Below are 14,334 nucleotides of genomic sequence, written 5' to 3'. Positions count from 1 at the left end.
CTTTGAAGATGTAATTAGTTAAGATGAGATCAACTGGATTAGGGTGGCCCAAAATCCAATGACTCTTGTTCTTATCAGAAGTCCATTTGAAGAGACACAACCAGGAGAGAATGCCATGTGAAGACAGTGGCAGAGATAAGAGTCATGCATCTACAAGCCAAGAAGAGCCAAGGAGTACCCAGGTGCGACAGGATGCAAGGAAGGTTCTTTCCTAGAACAGCCAGAGGGAACACGGCCTTGCCAAGACCTTGATTTCCGTCTGCTGGCCTCCAGAACTGTGAGATAATAAATGTCGACGTTTTTAAGCCATTCAGTTTATGGGAATTTGTGAGAGCAGCCCCGTGAAACTAATACAAGCCATTAATAAGAATGAGAAAGGACACAAAACAGGTATTATCCAGGCCATCAACAAACTTCAGAAACAAAAAGCAAAACTACTTACCTATAACTTTAAATTATTTGATTATATTGCATTAGAATACTTTACACTAAAAATTTTTTATGAAAGATAACTTAGTTTCAATTGACAAATACTATCACCCAAAAGTACTTAATTCTTTTCACTTTACAACTTAGACCTTTTACAAGAGTTCTTGTTATTCTTAAAATTGTTTACCCCAACATAATTCAAATAAATGTAATAACCTGCAAAGTTATTTTTTTAAAAAGTATACTTGGAAGCTGAGTAAGGTGGTATAAATATGAATTTTGTGGTCAGAAAAACTTGGGTTACTACCTAGGCCCTTATTAGCTGTGACAATTTTGAAAAAATCCTCAGCATCACAGAATCCTCTATTATATTTTACTTTAAAAGGAGGGAGGGAGGCATAAAGGCTACCACACAGTTTCTAACCAAGATAAAAATGAGTCATTTGATAAATGTTTCTAATTCTCAAAAGAAATACAAACATTTGTAGGATACTTGAAATTTATGTTTAAGTCTTTGAGGAAAGTGGGATAGTATCTGAGGTTAGTTAATGTCATGAACAGAATGAAGATGATATAAAGTGATAGAAAAGCTAAGAGAAGAGACTGTAGAGTGATGGCAACACAATTTGGAAGTGCCTAGTAGCAATGTGAAGCAAGGACAAATATAATCCTCCTCAAATAATACACTGAGTATACTAACTACTGAATCAAAGTGTACAAAATTGAGGGACGCCTGCGTGGCTTAGTCAGTTAAGCATCTGACTCTTGGTTTCGGCTCAGGTCATGATCTCACATGCGGGTTCAAGCCCCACATTGGGCTCTGCCCTGACAGTAAAAAGCCTGCTTGGGATTCTCTCTCTCCCTCTCTCTCTCTGCCCCTCCCCCACTCACGCTCTCTGTCAAAAATAAATAAACTTTTTTTTTAAAAAGTATACAAAACTGAAGTGGAAAAAGGTCAAGGACAGGAGAAATACATTTATAACAGAACAAGTATCTCCAAATGCAAGGAGAATGGGTTAACTAGCACCAAGAGCAGTACTGACCTAGACTGTAATAAGACCATATGTAGTAGAAAGGAGCAATTTGTACCTCAGCAATTAATAGAGGATAACAGCTTAAGAAAGCAAGCAACTGGAAGATGGAGTTTAAAGACATATTAACCACATAAAAGAAGAGTGTTTCATCACTTTAGGGATCAGAAAGAAATTACTTTAAAAGGTGTCTTCTTGGGGGGCACCTGGGTGGCTCAGTCAGTTGAGCAATGACATGGGCTCAGGTCCTGATGCAGTTTGAAGAAGCCCCGTTCTTCAGGCTTGCTGCTGTCAGCCTGTCAGCGCAGAGCTTGGATTCTCAGTCCCCCTCTCTTTGCCCTGTCCCCCCCCCCCACTTGCACTCTCAAAAATAAACATCAAAAAAAAAAAAAGTGTCTTCTTCAGTCTTTAATTTGACTAAGTACCAAGGTAACATCTTTTTTTTTTTAATTTTTTTTTAATGTTTATTTATTTTTGAGACAGAGAGAGACAGAGCATGAACAGAGGAGGGCCAGAGAGAGAGGGAGACACAGAATCCGAAGCAGGCTCCAGGCTCTGAGCTGCCAGCACAGAGCCTGACGCGGGTCTCGAACTCACTGACCGTGAGATCATGACCTGAGCCGAAGTCAGATGCTTAACCGAATGAGCCACCCAGGCGCCCCAGTAACATCTTAAGTAACTACAGAAGTTAGGAACAGAAATGTTAAAACAACAAGAGCTAACATTTAATGCATGCTAACTATATGACAGGCATTGTTCTAAGTGCTTTGCATATTTTAACTCATTTAATCCTCACCAACTACCTTATAGAGTTAGGTATTATTATTCTTATTCCCATTTTGCAGATAAGGAAACTAAGACACAAAGAGGTTAACTTGCTTATTGTGACATTAAAAGGCAGAAACAGAATAAATACAGAAAAACTGTTAAATAGGATTTGTTAGCTGCTAGAATGCCTAAGGTAATGTCTATTAAAAATAAGTTTCACCATTTCTTCCAATTAAACCATTAACCCCTAAATAAAATAAAATTTTTTCTTCTAATTCTTTTTTGATGTTCCAGGAGACGCCTGATTTCCTTTGAGATCTTTCAATCTTGATATATTTTTATGATCTGTACCCTCAAGCCATTTCAACTCAGTTGTGTACTACAGTTTACTATCAAAAAAAGCAAAACAAAACTCCTCTCCTCCTCCTCCCAAAACAATGAAATTTATTTTTTTTCATGTTTTTCGAACTGGAATAACTGCACCAACTTAAAGGTATCAATAAACAAAACAAGCAAACCTCCTGAATTTTAGAGTTTATGTATCAGGCTAGGCAATTACTTAAATACAACTTCAAACATATTAATAACTCCTGTTTTTAAAGGTATCTTTAATTGCCTCTGAAAGCCAGTCTTGCAACATTTTAACAGACATTATGTAACTTTGCATGAAGTTCGAGGGCACAAAATCCCAAATACAAAAGTTACCTAAACATGTTTTCTCAAACAATGACCTATCAACTCTATATATAAGCTATATCCAAGGCTATTCTCTACCACGAATTGACAAGTTACCTTCCGAGGGTTTCTTAAACCTCGAGGGTTTAAGAAAAGTAGTTACACTCAGACCAGTCTCTCCTAAAGCATCTTGCCAGACCTGCCCCTTTCTCATTCCCCCAGGCGGCGTGCGAAACTCTGGAGACGAGGCCAAGACCTCGGTCTTTCTGAAAGAGAGCAACTTGCTGCCAAGAATTTGGTATTGGTCTGAATGGGGGTGGGGAGCCAGACACCCGGGAAGATAGGGACACGATCCGGCTGGTCTTCACAACGCGGGACCTTTCTCCCTGAGGACGAGAGGAGCCACCGGGGCACAGGGCACAGCGAGAAGCAATGGGTCAGGGTTAGCAGCTATCGGAGAAGCACTGAAACTCCTTCCGGTTGCAAGACAGCGCACAGATACCGGACTGAGAAGAAGGGAGCTCCCCCGCGCTGCGCTGCCCAGGGTCCTGCCAGTAACGCCCCCGGGGGAGGTGGAGCGGCTCCCCAGTCCGGCCCTCTCACCAAAAGACAGTGATGAAGACAGGGAACCAACCCCATGACAGACTCTTAGCCCCCTTAACCGCATTCACTACCGGAACAGCCTTGGAACAATCGGGAGAACATCACCCGGCGGGCTTTCAGTATTTTACCTTGTGTTATGGTACCAGCCGACCGCCATGTTTCGCAGAAGCCCGGGCCGCCGGGCTCCCGTTCACCCGAAAATATCGCGAGAACAAAAGCGACAACCACCGCTGAAAACGTCAGATGGGAGACAATGTAGAGTTCTCGCGATATTCCCTTTGCTTACGGAGCGCTTTGTGAATCAACAGGTGTGGTCGATATGAAAGGGGTGTGGCTAAACAGAACAGAGGTTGAAATGTATTTTAGGTGTAACCACGTGGCCAATAAGGAATCAGCTTCTCCGGGAAGGAATGGGTTACCTTTGTAATGACACTTAGGGGCCACAGAATGAATCTCAACGCCTCATAGAGTGCTTCATCACTAATGACAGACTTGGGCACAGGTTTTATCATTTGCAACCCTAATGCGTATCAGTACAATCCGCATCATGTTTTGTGACTTCTGTATTGGCCTCCTTATTTCCTCACGTCAAGAACATTTAGACTCCCTTTTTCAAACGAAATTTCACTAAATCGAAACTATCCCAGAATATAAAAGCAGATAAAGTGTTTCCACTGATGCAATTTCATTTCCAGACTTTTCATGTCAGGGTTAGTCCTTCACATATTTAAGAAGAAGCTTACTGTAGTGGGTAAGAGCTTAGAGCTTTAGGAACTGGTGCTAAATTTTAACTAGGATTTCCTGGGTTAAAATTCCGGTTCAACCATCTATGGGCACATTATTTCATCTCGTTTCCTTATCTGAAAAATGACGCGATAATAATAATTTCATGTGGTTGTTATGAGATCTAAGAGAGTTAATAAATATCTAAACTGTGTCTTTACCTTAGCCACAAAGGTACCAGCAGACCATCCTTCTTTGTGGGTCTAAGATTATATGGGCTCTTGCTTGCATGGAAGCTAGCTAGCTGTTGTTCACTTAGTTACATCTGGTCCCTGGTCTCCAGAGGAGTCTGCTTTCACGATAACAGCTGACCCCTAAGAGTTGGAATTCCCAGTATAGCAAAACTGACTAGTTTGATCCTCCTTATTTAAAAAACAACTCACCATTTTCCAGACTACCAAATGAAGACAAAATTAATTTCCCCTGAAGATTGAAACTCAGCTTAACTTCAAAGTGAGGTGAATATTTAATCCTATGTTATTGGTGGTGGGTGTTATATCTGTGAAACAATTTGCTTAACACAAAAACATTATATTATATATTACCTGCAGAAGAGAATTGGGAAATAGGTTTTAAATTGGGGATTTAAACTGGTGCTAAACAACCTGTACTTTTTTTTTAATTTATTTTAATGTTTATTTTTGAGAGAGACAGGGAGAGGCAGAGAGAGTGCATGCAACAAGTGGGGAGGAGCAGAGAGAGAGAGACACAGAATCCAAAGCAGGCTCCAGGCTCTGAGATGTCAGCACGGAGCCTGATGCAGGGCTCAAACCCACAAACCACGAAATCACGACCTGAACCGAAGTCGGATGCGTAACTGACTGAGCCATCCAGGCCCCCCTAAATAACCTGTATTTGTACAGATGCTCAAAAGGTGTTTTCATGTTGCTTTTTTTTTTCTTTATAGTTTGAGTAAAAGTTTTAGCAAGTTAGTAAAATTAAGATAGATAGATAGATATACAAATGCCCCACAAACACCTCAAATTCGATATATTCCAAGTGGATCTTATTATCCCCAAAGCTTTTTCATCTCTTCTATGCGTAGGAAAGTCAAGGGTACCACTAACGTTAGATTCAATCAGTTTAGAATCCTGTGTCTCCTCCCCCTTCTTACTACCAGTCCTCATGATCAGACAGTTCCTTTTATAAAATATTCTCAGTTTCGTGCTATACACCAGGTGCCTTCATTTTTACTTGCTTCTATTATACATGATTATCAATGTTATACTCAAATTGTGTACTTACATTTTCAAACATTGTGCTTTACACTCTTAAATAATTTTATCACCTACCAAGTTAGGACTTAAAAATAATTTTTCATGTGCCAAGTTTAAACTTGGTATGTCAGCTAATGGATAAATATTTTCAGTATGTTTATAGTGGCACTATCTGCCATTTAATATCTCTGTTTCAGTAGACTTACCACCAATATCTATAAAGCATTGTGCAACATTTCAGTATGACTAATAATAGATCATAGGGACCATAGATCACTCAATTAAACCTGTGACCTGGCCATTCATGTATCAAAGATTCGCTGAGTACCTTCTATATGACAAGTGGTGTGTTAAGTACAGAACATGACCTGTGTTAAGTACAGACACGTCTACAAAGCAGACAATTCTTGTGGAATTCATACATTGGGGTATACAGTTACCAAATAATAAGCCCAAAAACAAATATATGACCGTGGCTGGTGTCATTTATCTTAATAGTTAGTAGTAAACTATTTATTTTAATAGTTATTAATAATGTATCATGTGTATGCAACATTTTTTATTATGGTCTTCAATAAATTTTAACACAAAAACATCCAGCTGAAATACAGATTTTATATAATATTCTCTACATTGATTACAACATTTGAGTTGGTATTTTGCTTTTCATTTCCAAACATTCTTTCACTAATATTTTTCATCTTTGCATCATAGATGTATTGTCTCATCTATTTGATTAGCTGTTTTTTGTGAACTCTCAATATTTTAAAATAAACTGTAGCTCTTTTATATTTCTTAAAGCTTTTATTTTTTAAATATTTATTTATTTTTGAGAGAGAGACAGAATGTGAGCAGTGGAGGAGCAGAGAGGAGACAGAATCTGAAGCAGGCTCCAGGCTCTGAGTTGTACCCACAGAGCCTGACACAGGTCATGAACTCACAAACTGCAAGATCATGACCTGAGCCAAAGTCAGTCACTTAATCAACTGAGCCAACCAGGTGCCCCTATTTCCTAAAGCTTTTAAAAACATTACTAATTTCCTCCTAATAGCAGATGAAATTCTTTATATAAGTGCCTAGGTCATAATGTGATAAATACTTTAAGTTAAAAAGAGACAGCATATTTAACTCACATACTGTAAGTAGACAAAATTTATTTTAAATCTTTTATTTATTTATTTATTTGATGCTTATTTATTTTTGAGAGAGAGAGGGAAAGGGAGAGATGGGGTGTGAACAGGAGAGGGGCAGAGAGAGAGGGAGACGGAATCTGAAGCAGGCTCCAGGCTCTGAGCTGTACCCACAGAGCCTGACACACGGCTTGAACTCACAAACCGCAAGATCATGACCTGAGCTGAAGTCAATCACTTAATCGACTGAGCCACCCAGGTGCCCCAAAAATCTTTTTTTATTTTTATTTATTCTGAGAGAGAGAGAGAGAGAGAGAGAGAGAGAGAGAGAATTCCAAACAGACTCCACACAGATAATGCAGAGTCCAACTAGGGGCTTGAACCCATGAACCACAAGATCATGGCCTGAGCCGAAATCAAGACCTGGACACTTAAATGACTGAGTCATCCAGGTGCCCCCAAATTTTGATTTCAATAATATGACATAAATAGAAATGTCTGCAAGCTTTATCACCCATCAAACTCAGATGCCTTCAGGAGTCAGGCTATCTGCATATGTGTCTCATCCAAAAGCTTTCAAAGTCAAATTTCTTTCCAGACCAAATGTCTGATAACCCCTATAACAATCACTACCTAATTTTCACCTGTTGATGTTAATATTTATAAATTCATAATCCAGATGAACTTTGGAAGAGAATATCTAGGAGCAAGTATATTTGTATCTGTGTGTCTTTATGTTTGCACAATTTTTATGTACATGGGCAAACTGGCATAAGTACATAAAAAGGGGGAAATAACAGTATGCTATGAGAGAAAAAAAAATCAACTTTCAATTGAGCAGAGCAGAAGATATTTTTCCATTTTATGGCATAATTATCTAACATTGATGTTGAGCTAAAAAGATGAAATAATTTCCATCCTATATATGGGATGTGTCCCTACAAGGTAATTTTCATATCAGGTCAAAAATACATGAACATCTAAATATATAAATAATATATGGTCAGGATAGAGATGCTTTGACTAAAAAATATATACCTTACTATCACTGTTCAAAAGAACCTAACTTGGCAAATTCTTTTATTTGTTAAACTTGTTTTCCTAAGTAAAGGATAGTTGAGCCATCAGTAGTAAGGGCCTCTCCTTTCTGTCTGGGTCTTAGAAGGAAAGAAGCCAGTGAGACATAAGCATTCTCCCTTACCTTACACACTCTTCCTCCTGAAGTAGGATTTGAGGGAGTAAGCTTGGTCAGAAGTTGATTTTCCTCTAATGGAGGGTATTTACATTGGGGGGGGACCCCCTTAAAGATGGGAGTCTTTGACACAGATTGGGGCTGCTGCCCAATGGATATCACTTCCATCCTATAAGGGTGATGTTCTAGAACACACCGATCCCCCTTGGTATTCCCATAATAGCAGTGTTGCAGATCGCTGAGCCTGAGTTAGGAGAAACCACTAACATCAGTCTGTCATAAGCCAACTCCATGTTGAACGCATAGGAATCCATTGGAGTCTTCCCTTTGGAGGCAAAAGGTGGAAAAATATGAGGCTGAGAGATTGGTACCATTCCCATATTTTTCTTTTTGTCTATACACCAAATAGTTTTGATTCAGTTAAGCTATGAGATTTGTCAGGGAAAAATTGAAAAGATTTAATTATGATAAAGCTTTAAATGCACTAGCAAAGGCCATAATGGACAGTGTGACTTCCTCCTTACTCTCTCTTGGATCATCCTTCAAGAAAATGCAGTTCTGTCACAGGCATACTTAAGAAGTCCAGTGGAGAGGTCCCCATAGTAAAATTTGCTTTAAATGTTCCCAATGAGAAGTTTAAAGCCACTCAGATCCCTGACCCATTGTGTGAGACCTCTTTTTCTCTGAAATCTTACATCATTTTCTTGTCCTTAGTACTCTTAAATTTCAGTGATGTGTCTGATATGGATCCACATCTTCATTGGTGTGCAGTGTATCCAGTGGCTCATTTCAGCCTGACAACTCATGTCCTTTGGTTCTAGGAAGTTTTCTTATTTTCTTAATTTCTCTTTTCTATTTTCTCTGTTATTTCATTCTTATACTCCTATTGTTATATAATATCTTCTGAACTTTATAAACATTACGAGGAAATGGGACAAGGACAGCAGGGAAATAAAGAATTATATTTTGGGACCCCTGGGTGGCTCAGTCAGTTGAGTGTCCAACTTCGACTCAGGTCATGATCTCATGATTTGTGGTTTGAGCCCCGTGTCCGGCTCTGTGCTGATAGCTCAGAGACTGAAGCCTGCTTTGGATTCTGTGTCTACCTCTCTCTTGCCTCTCCCCCACTCATGCTCTCTTTCTCAAAAATAAACAAACATTAAAAAAATTATACTTTTTGCTTTATACAACCACAGTATTGGTTTTTTTTAATTAGCACTATTTCTTTGCACTTATTTCTTTAAAAGGTATAAATTAAAATTAAGTAAAATTAAAAGCAATGTATGATAATTAGGAAGTGGGGGAGACTTCTGGTTGCCTAAATACTCTTTTCTCATTTAGTTCCAGAACCCTGGACAATAAACTCAAATGAAGAACTACATTCACAAGCTTGTCAAGCAGGGTGGGCAGATATGTAAGTAAAACTCATTGAGTAGGACTTTTTTTTTTTTTTTTTTTAACATTTATCTATTTTTGAGACAGAGACAGAGCATGAACAGGGGAGGATCAGAGAGAGATGGAGACACAGAATCCGAAACAGGCTCCAGGCTCTGAGCTGTCAGCACAGACCCCGACGCGGGGCTCGAACTCACGGACCGTGAGATCATGACCTGAGCCGAAGTCGGACACCCAACCGACTGAGCCACCCAGGCGCCCCTGAGTAGGATTTTTATGAAAGCCATTTGTTCTCTTTTCTCCTTACCTTCCCTCTTCTCTGCTTGGAATGTGGGTGTGATGGCCTGACCCCAGCAACAATTTTATGGCTTATGGATTGAATTCATACACTGAAGATGATGGAGGAGGAAGACAGAAAAAGCCTCAGGCTATCATAGCTGTAGAGCTGCCTCCTAGTTTCCTGACTTCATTTAGGGAAGAGAATAAAATCCTAATTCCTTCAAGCTACTGCAGTAAAGTCTTTTTAATTAGCATCTGGCAAGAAATTCCTAATGGATTCAAAGAAATTTTCACTATTTTTGACCTCTGAAAATAGAACCTCCCTATTACATATAAGCCTTATTTTTACCTCTACATTTTATTTTCATTCACATGTCCAAATGTGTGCATGAAGCTGGCCCCATTCCAGTATCTCCCTGCTTCCAGTGTCATTTCCCTAGTTCAAACTCCACACGTACACTAGTGTTGTCCTCTGAAAACATTCATCGTTGTCATATGGTGATTAAGGTCTGCAATCATCAAAACCTATGTGCTAATTCTGCTGTGAAACTAGCTGTTTAAACATGCTCATGCTCTCTCAATAATAAATAACCATTAAAAAATTTTTAATATAAAACAAATCACTTAACGTCTCTTGCTTCAATCTCCTCATTGGTAAAATGGGAGAGACGATGCCTTTCTGATACGATTGGGCTTAGAATTAAATTAATATATGTAAAGTAGTTGGCACACAGAAAGCTATTAAGGTAGCCTGATGTCATTCCCCAATTAAATCCTTTAGGGATAAGAAAGAGAATTATTGAAAAAGACGTGGAGACATAAAGAAATGAGTAACTGAAAAGATATATAGGTACTTATATTCTCAAAGAGCAAGTCTTAATAAAATCAACCTTTCCCCAAGTAATATATGACAGTCTCTTCCTGCCACATGTAACAGTTTATTGCTGGATTTTGGCCACATTCAACTCTCAGAGTTTAATCAGATTTGACCCATCCTGATAAAAGTTAGTAAAGCAATTAAGAACTCTGAAACTACTTGAAAAAGGCTGTGTACAATTCAATGATTTTAGAAAATTTATGGAGTTGTGCAATCATTTTCATAATCCAATTTTAGGACATTTTCATCACCCCCATTTTGTTATCTCCTGCTCTCACCCATAGCCATAGATAGCCATTGTTCTGCTGTCTCAATAAATGTATTTTTAAGACACTTCATGTAAGTGGAATTACAGTCTTTTGCAACTGGATTCTTTCACTTAGCATAATGAGTTTGAGGCTCACTTTTTAAACTTTTAATTGTTCCCTTTTGTACAAAAATATTTTTAAAGGATTCAGGGTGTGGGGAATCCTCTTTAAAAGCTTTATTTTAGGAAAATGCACAAGATAATAATCACATGAAAGTTTACCAGGAGTCAGCTACTCTTTTAAGTGTTTTAAATTTATGAACTCCTTTAACTATAGGATATCTCTATGAATAGGTTCTTTTATTACTTCCATTTTATAGATGAGGAATTAGAAATACAACAAGGCTAATTTGCCCAGTCATAACACTGATTAATGATAGAGCTGGAATTTGAACCCAAGAAGTCTGGCTTCAGAACCAACACTTAATCCCTATGCCCTGGGCTATATTAATAGCCCAGGGGTTATTAATATCACATTCAAAACATTTTCATAAAGATTAGCTTGAATAATTAAAGGAACCCAATGGAAATATCAGGTAATGTCTGGCATTCAGAAGATATTCAGACACATTTTAAACCCTTTTTCCCTAGAAGAGAATGGATAGTACAAAATGTAACTGCCAGCATTAAGAAAAATTAATAGGCTGACTGTTAAAAGTGACATCAGCAAATACAAGTCACAAGAGCAATTCATGTTCTAGACAAAGGAAATCACAGAAAAATGATAGGGTTTAATGCTCTAGATGTATGTGGAACATTCTAATTAACCGGACAGAAGGATAAGTTCTACCCTGAGGAACTAGTGTAATTAAAATGGCCTTAAGTTGGGGAGGGGGATGAATGAGATAAAACAGATTCAGAGTACACTGATCAATGTATAGAATTGTTGCATCATTATACTGTACACCTGAAGCTGATATAACATTGTATGGCAATTATACTTCAATAAAAATATTTTAAAAAGCACAGTGATATGGAAAGATCTCCAGCCTGTATGATCAAATGGAAAAAGCAAGTTTAGAACAATTTACACGTTATTCTTGTGTTTAATGGGAGAAAATAAAAATATGCATTCATGTTTGCATTTATTTGCACAAAAACACTGGAATAATATACAATAATGCAATAAAATTTAAAAAGGCCTTTAAGTAGATTTACATGGTGTATTTGATATATACAGAAGCATATATAAGTTATGAAGTAGGATAATATCCATGAAGCCACCACTCAACTAGAAAATTATTAATAGCATTGAAATGACTTGTGTGTGGTTCCTCCAGCATATCTTACTGCCTTCCCACTACTCCAAATACTGGGCTACATTCCCTGTTTTTTTTAACCATATATGATGTAAGCCTAAGCAAAATAATGTTTAAATTTGCTGGTTTCTGAGCTTTACAATGGCACCTAATCTTTTGAAATTTGCGTTTTAAGTTCAGCATTGTTTCTAAGATTCACCTAAAGAGCCTGTGGACTGTTTTCTATTTTTTACTCCTACATGAGTATACCACATTTTGATTATCCATGCTTCTATATGGGGTATTCAGAATTCCAGCATTTTGCTGATACTTACATTTCTGTAAACATTCTTGTACATGTTCAGTGGTCATGGTTGCCTCATTTCCTCTATGACGCTGTCTCAAACCCGACTGCACATTACAATCATGCCAGGAGCTTTAAAAAGCTCCAGATTTTACATCTTATTGCAGCCATGGTCGAAGACAATTCCCTAGGGCATACACCTAGGGGTAGAATTGCAGACTCAGAGGACACTGGCATCTTCAATTTTCCTGATCATGTCTCAGTCTTCCAAAGCTGGAGTTCCTGATTACTCCCCAGCCCCACCAGCAGTGAGGAGATTCCGCTTGCTCCACATTCTCATTATATTTATATTGTCATACTATGCAACTGTTTGCCAATTTTGGAGAATGCAGAAAGGCATTGTTCCTTGCTTTTGTATTCTGTTCCATCGGTCAATCTCTGCAGCAATATTATAATCGCTGTCTTAATGACTATATCTTTTAACCTCTGTTAAAATTCACCCACTATATTCTGCCTTTTTCTTAGTTTTTTTATGTTTTTTTTTTCAACTTTTTTTTTTTTTTTTTTTTTTTTTTGGGACAGAGAGAGACAGAGCATGAACGGGGGAGGGGCAGAGAGAGAGGGAGACACAGAATCGGAAACAGGCTCCAGGCTCCGAGCTGTCAGCACAGAGCCCGACGCGGGGCTCGAACTCACGGACCGCGAGATCGTGACCTGGCTGAAGTCGGACGCTTAACCGACTGCGCCACCCAGGCACCCCTTTGTTTATTTTTGAGAGAGAGAGAGAGAGAGAGAGAGAGAGAGAGAGAGAGAGAGAGAGAGAGAGATATCGAGATCGAGTGCACAAGCAGGGGAACTGCAGAGAAAGAGAGGCAAACAGAGGATCTGAAGCAGGCTCTGTGCTGTGAGTGCAGAGCCCAGTGTGGGGTTCAAATCCATGAACCATGAAATCATGACCTGAGCTGAAGTCGGTTGCTTAACCTACTGAGCCACCAGGTACCCCTCTTTTTTTTAAAGTTTATTTTGAGAGAGAGAGAGAGAGAGAGAGAGAGAGAATGAATCCCAAGAAGGCTCCATGCCATCAGCGCAGAGCCCCATGTAGGGCTCGAACTCACAAACCATGAGAGATCATAACCTGAGCCAAAATCAAGAGTTGGATGCTCTACTCACTTAGCCACCCAGGGGCCCCTATTCTGCCTCTTTTTAAGAGATTTTAGATATTTTGCTCCCAGCAATTGTTTGTGTTGCCATTATTTGACAATTTGATGATTTATTCTTAGTTTATAAATATCTGTAGGGAAAAGAAGAATGAGTGATAATCTTGTGACAATACAGCAAAGACCAAGATGAAATCAAGACCAGTGCCAAACATTATTGATCTTTGGTGAGAATTAGATACTTGTTAGACTTAATATTGTTGACTCTTGAACTGACAACATGCATGAAACACTGGAACTAGATTGCTGAAAATCATATGAAAGAAACAAGGTGGGGGTGGTGAGAAGAAATGAAGTCATGCAATTTCTGGCTTATGAATGAACACATTTGGGGTAGCTGGGTGGCTCAGTCAGTTGAGCGTCCAGCTCTTGATCTCGTCTCAGGTCGTGATCTCATGGTTTGTGAGATTAAGCCCACGTCAGCTCGGCACTGATATTTCTCTCTCTCGCTCTCTGCCCTTCCCCCATTCTTTTGCACACTCTCTCCCTCTCAAAATAAAAAGAATGAACACATTTTCCAAAAACATAAATGACAGGAGAAATTCAGAGTATGTAGAGTTGTCGATAGGAAAATGGTTTGATACAGATTTCTTTAACATAAGTGATTGGCATGTATCACTTTAAAACAAAAAAACCAACTAATACTTGAGCTCAAATATTACTTCTGCAAAACCATCACCCATTCCTGCAGAAAGTATCGGTTGTTCTCTCTCAGGCTGCCATGTTGAATGGTAATTATCTTTGTGTATCATTCTTTTCCATTGTAATGAGTCTAAAGATGAGGGAAACTTCTTTCTGGTTGCCTCTATTTGCCACATAGTAGGGGCTCAAAAATGATATTTTTAAATACATACATGGAAAATTAGGTGATTAGGTTTCTAATTTCTTT

The 14,334-nt window shown here is 38.6% G+C and overlaps 1 protein-coding gene across 2 annotated transcripts in view; it reads right to left on the bottom strand.

Moving 5' to 3' along the window:
- The window catches only part of ERGIC2 (ERGIC and golgi 2), a 41,355-nt gene extending 37,590 nt beyond the window's left edge, over window positions 1-3,765 (bottom strand). The window contains exon 1 of one of the 2 annotated variants that reach the window (XM_058743215.1): window positions 3,635-3,765. The gene's annotated coding sequence lies outside the window, so the exon portion shown is untranslated. The remainder of the gene's footprint in view (window positions 1-3,634) is intronic. The other variant, XM_058743214.1, reaches the window with a different exon arrangement.
- Between the last annotated feature and the right edge of the window lie 10,569 nt (window positions 3,766-14,334).

Source organism: Neofelis nebulosa, chromosome 8 (genome assembly GCF_028018385.1).
Source record: "Neofelis nebulosa isolate mNeoNeb1 chromosome 8, mNeoNeb1.pri, whole genome shotgun sequence".
Taxonomy (NCBI): Eukaryota; Metazoa; Chordata; class Mammalia; order Carnivora; family Felidae; genus Neofelis; species Neofelis nebulosa.
The sequence above is the reverse complement of the archived record's forward strand: the minus strand, read 5'-3'. Positions and strand labels throughout refer to the sequence as shown.